Consider the following 7,044-nt stretch of genomic DNA (forward strand, 5'->3'; position numbering starts at 1 on the left):
AATCACATCAGTGGGCACCTTGATCTGGGACGTCTAACCTCCAGAACTGTGAGAGAGCAAATTATTGGTGGCTAAACTACCAAGTCTTTGGTATTTGTTATGGAAGCTTGAGCAGACTAAGACACAGAGTTTACCTCATTGGTTTCTTTTCTCTTGGGGATCCTGTCATTCCTGTCTCATGTCCTCTGCCTGGTAATGATATTTTTCATATAGTCTGTCCAGTTTTCTGGCTTCCTGTGTGTGTGCCAAAAGGGTATGCCCTATCCTAGTAATTTCACTGTAGCCGTAAGTGGAAGTCGTTTAGTGAAGTATCTGCTTCTTCTGTTGGGTTGGGCAATATCCATAGCAGCAGGAGGACTTGGGCCACTACTTCCAGTTTTAGAAATCGTTACCTCTCCCTCTGGCCCACAGCAATCACTTTCCTTAAAGATTGTCCACCTACAGAAAGCCCGAAGATAGTTCTTGGCACATCTCCTTCCTGTCCCTCTTCATACATCATCCCCACATTTCTGTTTATAGCTTCTGTGGAATGCTTCCTATAGCGCATACTCTAACACAGTATATCTGCAGGGAGTCATGAAAACAGACTTAGGCTAAATATTTTGAGAAATCTATATTACAGTTCCTTCCTGGTTGTTCAAAATGCAAGTTAGCTTATCTCCAGCTAGGAAAACTCTATTCCTCCGACTTACCATTTTTCTTCGTTATTGATGATGAATTTTTTCAACTTCTGTGGAATCCTTATTTTGCAGAATGGTATTTCTGTGGAAAAATTTAGAGGTGACGTGGTTATTTTAACATCTCCAACATCTTATATTCAGCTATATTCAGCACATATTAGTTCTTTCACTGATGTCACTGTGAACTTTTATAACTTCAATATTTCACCTAAATTATGAAAATATTATTGGGAGGATCAAGTGAAATGATGCATTACTAAAGTGCCTGACTCATCAGCAGACACTTAACAAGTTAGTACCCCGTATTCCACCTTTATTGGTCAAATATAAGACATTTAAAACAAAGTATAAAATACATTATCCAAACATCATGTGCTTTTGTATGTGTCATTTAGAAAAACCCGTGGCTCTAACCAAGGAGAGCCATTCTTTCTGTTGTTGTTGATGGTGTGTTCAGTATTTGGCAGCATGTCTCTATCGTGTAACAAATAAACATTTTAATAAATATTTGTCTTAAGATCAGATATCATAGTTCATTGTCTTTGGTATTTATTGCTCTGTTCATGTGTGGTAAGTTTTGAAAGAAGGGTTATTATAGAAACAAAAATATATTTTTGTTTTATATTTCTTTTACATAAAGAAATTTTAACTGATCTCTGTGGAATTTGAACAAGTGTTGGAGCTAAATATAACCTAATACAGGAGACTCATTAGAGTCACGGAGTAAAGTTTACTGCCAAAAAACCCCGTGCGACGTGAGTGTGCTTTAGCAGAACACTGAGGAGAAGACTTGTGGTGTAGAGTGATGACAATACCATAAATCTGGGGTGAGGGACAAATCCTGATTCTATGGAACCAAACACGCTCTGCCTCTCCTCTACTAGTAGTTCTAGAAGAGATCTGAAATATTTTACTTTCTCCTCTTTCTGTTTTATTATTTACGTATTTTCTTCAACATCTTGTGAGACCCATGGGACAGGAATTAGGCTTTATTTTTGTTTGTTTTCCTAGGATATAACACAGCGCTTGACAAGGAAACAATATTTAGTAAACGGTGTTAATTTAAACATTTGTCCATGCCCTGTCACATTAAGACTAGTATGATTTGGCATTAAAGCTCTGTCTCAGTTTTGCATTTGCTTTGTTCCAACTAGAAAACTAAGATACAGATAATAATAAAAAATAATTTTACTCTACAAATCCATTGCAAGTTGAGAACAGCAACTATTGAACAATATATTTTATATAGTTGATAGTAACTCTTTGTTGAATTGTGACATGAAAATTTTAGGGGAGCTTGTACTCTATGTTAATATATTCATTCCAGTATTGAAAGATATTAAAGAAACAATCATTTTAAATAAATCTGATAATTAAGGAATTATTTTATACATGTAAATTTTTATATTTAAATTTTATTTTTCTATTAAGCATTCTTCCAATTTTAAGAGATAAATTACCTTTATTTATATTTAGAAACCTACATTGATTTTTTAATTCTTTTTCAGACCTTGCAAATTCATTTCTGCAAATTATTATTAAAATTTTCATAGCACTTTATTTATTTTTCTTTAGACACAAAATATAAGCTTTTAGAATAAGAACAAAAATCAAAGCACATGATATATATAAAAAGCTGATGTTTAACAAACATTACATAATCCAGAAAAATAATATATTTCCATTACTGTAATGCCTGACACATTCACTTAATTTTCTCATACATTTTTTGGCTTAATAGTTTTTAATCACTCTTTGATCATATTAAAATTTGTAGTCATTGACTATAAGGAGAATAGAAATAAAATTCAACTTTTCTCTAGTGTAATTGATTAAAAAATTTTCCTTCATAATTTACTCTTAATGTCATAAGATATTAATTTTAGGTTTGTCATCAAATTTGGGAAAACCTCTATCAAATTTCTTGCATAAGCTATAAGACTTCTTGTCATAGCACTTTATTTTAAATATGCTTTTGTTTTCCTTTTCCCTATCAGGGCACACAATAATCTTAAGCAAAAAATCAGTATCGTCTCCAATATTAGGAGGTGAACGGAGGTGAAAATAATTTTTAAATGACTTGTATTTTTTTCATAATGAGTCAGATACACCTGGACTCTATCCCAAACCTAAGTCCTGATCCAAAGTTCCTCACTCCTGGAAATGAAGGCTCTAGCTCCTAGCCAGATGTCTTTAGATGAGCTTTTCAAATATGCAAGTTAATTATTTTTTTCCCATTGCATGCATCTTCCCTCTAAATACAACTTTTTCTTTTGGTTAAAATTTTCAAAAGGATTTTAGGCTGACGGATTTGGGAATGATTGTGCTTAGCATTGTTGATGTCTATGGTAATAAAGGAGGTTCTGTTCATAAAGAAGTTAAGTTATGATACTATCTTCATGGGTAAATATGCTGTCTTGAAAGTCACTATTGCATACTCTGAAAGCTGAGGCTTATTTGTCTATTCAAAATTTTCTAACAGCAAGTTGATTTGCACTTAGTGCGGTTTCATGGGTCTTATGAAATATGACACTTAAAATCATCTAGCACCTGAAATATTTTCATTGAAGATTGTTTGTTGTTATCGATTATACATTAATTCTGGCGGCAACATTTTTGTAGAAACAGTGGGAAACTGTATAGATAATATATATGTAGTATAGAAATTGCTTAACTCTGTCGCCCACCTTCACTTAACTGACATGCTGGATTGATACTCCCTCTTCTCTCAGTAAAATAAAATTATGACTGCACAGAGCATCTCATTTAAAAAATGCTTTTGTTAAAAATCTCACTATCAGGGTGGGACACCTGGGTGGCTCAGTCAGTTAAGCATCCAACTCTTGATTTCGGCTCAGGTCATGATCTCAGAGTTGTCTATACCTGCGTGCATACACATATTTAAATAAATTTGGGTTATAATAATGCATGTGTTTATAAATCCATCAATGGAACTGTCTTGTACATCAAAGACCTAGTTGTGGATCTATTCAACATAAATGCAAGGTGATGAGTGTACATGTTAATTTTAGGATATCTCCAACAGCTATAATGTGATAAGAAGATGTATGTGCTTCTATCTGTGACAAATTCACATTCACTGTTGTTGCTACTGTGCTTTGTTGACTGATTTACCACTGACAGAAATGATAAATTTTGGTTGCAGGTCAGTGAAAATAACCCATCCATATTCACGAACCTACTGACACCTAGTTCTTGGATCTTAGGTTAAGAATGTTGTAGTAAATCAAATTAGAATAGGTGAGGTTGGGAATATGGTTATGTTTAGAACCTCCTAAACTAAACATCACAGCTGTTTCCTTTGAGAATGTTCAAGGTAGGCATTTGGGATTTTCAACAATTAGTAAATGTAACAACCACCCAAAAGGTGCTAAAATACATCGCTTTCCTTGGAAAAAAATTGACTAATGATTTAACACTCTTATCTGAATATAAGCATAAAAATTCATGAATAATCATAACCTATCAACAGGAAAATTCAATAGTAGTTATTTGAGGCATTGTCTAGAAAACTTAGTAGAATGTGTGATTCTCATAGAAATTTGGCTTTTTTCTCACCTCTTATAAAATAAAGATGTTTTGAAGAGTTGTGACCTCCAATCAAATTTATTTTACAAATTTCCAGATAAAATGGGATCAATTTCATTCTCAATTACAACCCAGAATACAGGCTAATTCAATTGTACTGAGCTTACTCCTTTAAGTATCTTGGGGGTGGCATGACTTCTAAAATATATTCAAATCATTGCCATATAAAGGGAGATTAAAATAAAACCTTTATTTGTTTTTGTGGTTAACTGTTAAAAGTTACTTTGAGGGAAATCAGTGTAGTGAGAGTGGCCTTTTAATAATTCTAAGTGCTTAACAGAAGGTAAAATTATATTTTATTTTTAATTTGAATTACATGCTTTCTAACAGAAAATAAACTATGCTATATTTAATGCTATAATTAGGAACTAAATTATTATCTTTTCTTAGTGATTTTGATGCAAGACTCCTTGCCACAGAAAGAAGAAAGTGCCTCAGTTAAAATCTGCTAAGATATTCTTCCTTTAACACTGCTTTTGGGTACCCATTTTGCAAATTATCACTATTTATGTACACAAAATAAGTGCTTTTCTTTACCCATGTAGAAACATAAAAAAAGCAGCCATTTCCTGTTAGAAGATGTGATAGTGGTAGAACAATTAATTATGTCAATGTTCAGTGACTTGAGTTCCACAATTTTCAAATTTCTTACTGCAAATATTAGGTAGATAAGGTATTAATATTGAATATAAATAATAGAATCTGTTAAAAATCGTATTTATCTGTCTCCAGTCTGCCTATGCTTTCCTGAAATTGTTAAGCAAAGGTGCAATATTTAATGGGACTACCTTATAAATCAAACCAAATATTACGGGAAAAAGAAAAGAGAAATGCTAGGCAGAATACAAAAATGCCTCTAACATTTCAGATGTGAAGCCTTTAAAGAAAGACCTTCACTAAGGTCTCTGAACATCCACTGCATGTCCAGCCATGAGTTAGAAAAGGACAGTTTTTACCTTCAGGAAACGTACAGCCCCGCTGAGAAAGTAAAATGTCAGCATGGCCACAGTTTCACTTCTGGGCAGTCCTTACTAAATGTAAGACCAACACTGAGGAATGGGGACATGATATGAGGAATCAGAAAAAATATCCGGTGTAAAAGAAGATATCAAATAATATGCATAGAATATACGAAATAAGAAATCACCTATGACTCCACAGTTTCGTGGCCTAGATTCTGGAGCTTGGGCCAGTGCCCTATTTTCAGAGCTAACCAAGATCCCAGACCTGTCACGTTCATTCATTCATCCAGTTGTTCTTTTATTCAGGCCATCAAATATATAATGTATTTGTGCCGAGATGGAGGGGTGAAAAGACAAAGTCTGTGTCCTGATAAAGAGGGGATGGAAAATATGACAAAATAAGTCATAGAAAGTATGTGATCTAGAAGCCGCGGCGGCTGCTCTCCGGGGAGCAGGCGTGTGGTCCTTTCCCCGCCTTCTTTTCCTTCCGCGGCCAGTGAGTGATTCAGGCCGTGCGCTTCCCACGGCCGCCCCCTCTGCCTGCCATCGGAACTGGGAAAGCCGAACGAGTTGTGGCCGTCGAGCAGCTGGCGCTCCCCTTCCTCCTCTCCTTCTCCTCTTCTCTCCTCCCCTCTCCTTCCCTGGCCGCCGCCGGGAGGCCTGGAGACCGCCGAGCCCCCCAGCCCACGCCGCGGCCGACAGGAGCTTCTTGTTTGGCAGCCGCTCCTCTAAAACGTTTAAACCAAAGAAGAACATCCCAGACGGTTCTCACCAGTATGAACTCCTAAAGCATGCAGAAGCCACACTTGGTAGTGGCAATCTCCGGATGGCTGTCATGCTTCCCGAGGGGGAAGATCTAAATGAATGGGTTGCAGTGAACACTGTGGATTTCTTCAATCAGATTAATATGCTTTATGGAACAATCACAGTTTTCTGTACAGAGGAAAGTTGTCCAGTGATGTCAGGTGGCTCAAAACATGAGTATCATTGGGCAGATGGAACAAACATAAAGAAGCCTATTAAGTGCTCTGCGCCAAAGTATATTGATTACCTGATGACTTGGGTTCAGGACCAGTTGGATGATGAGACATTATTTCCATCAAAAATTGGTGTCCCATTCCCGAAGAATTTCATGTCTGTGGCAAAAACTATATACTCAAACGCCTCTTTAGGGTTTATGCTCACATTTATTACCAGCATTTCGACCCTGTGATCCAACTTCAGGAGGAAGCGCATCTCAAGACATCTTTCAAGCACTTTATTTTTTTTTGTCCAGGAATTCAACCTTATTGATAGAAGAGAACTTGCACCACTCCAAGAACTGATTGAAAAACTCACCTCAAAGGACTTATAAAAGGATGAAGAGCTGTGCAGGTTGTTCCTCAAATGAAGTGTGTGGAGTGTAAAAAAAAAATATGTGATCTATAAAATGAGACAATTTGTATGCTCAGATTTCTTTTTTTTTTTTAAAGATTTTACTTATTTATTTGAGAGAGAGAGAGAGAGAGAGAGCATGACAGGAGGGAGGGTCAGAGGGAGAAGCAGACTCCCTGCTAAGCAGGGAGCCGGATGTGGGACTCGATCCCGGGACTCCAGGATCATGACCTGAGCTGCAGGCAACTGCTTAGCCAACTGAGCCACCCAGGCGCCCTGCTCAGATTTATTTCTAAGGGGCAAGTTTCAACCTCATAGAGGGAAGCAAATATTAATTTAGTTTTCAGATTCTTGGGTATTAAGGCCACATGAAAAAGATTTTATGTAAGTGAATAGAGCAGGAAGTATCACATTATTTG

The 7,044-nt window shown here is 36.2% G+C and overlaps 1 pseudogene; it reads left to right on the plus strand.

Annotated features, from left to right (window-relative positions):
- The window catches only part of LOC112807878 (MOB kinase activator 1B pseudogene), a 197,087-nt pseudogene extending 190,443 nt beyond the window's left edge, over nt 1-6,644 (plus strand).
- The last annotated feature ends 400 nt before the right edge of the window (nt 6,645-7,044 follow it).

Source organism: Callorhinus ursinus, unplaced genomic scaffold (assembly GCF_003265705.2).
Source record: "Callorhinus ursinus isolate GAN/ISIS: 27379988/994484 unplaced genomic scaffold, GSC_fseal_2.0 scaffold32, whole genome shotgun sequence".
Taxonomy (NCBI): Eukaryota; Metazoa; Chordata; class Mammalia; order Carnivora; family Otariidae; genus Callorhinus; species Callorhinus ursinus.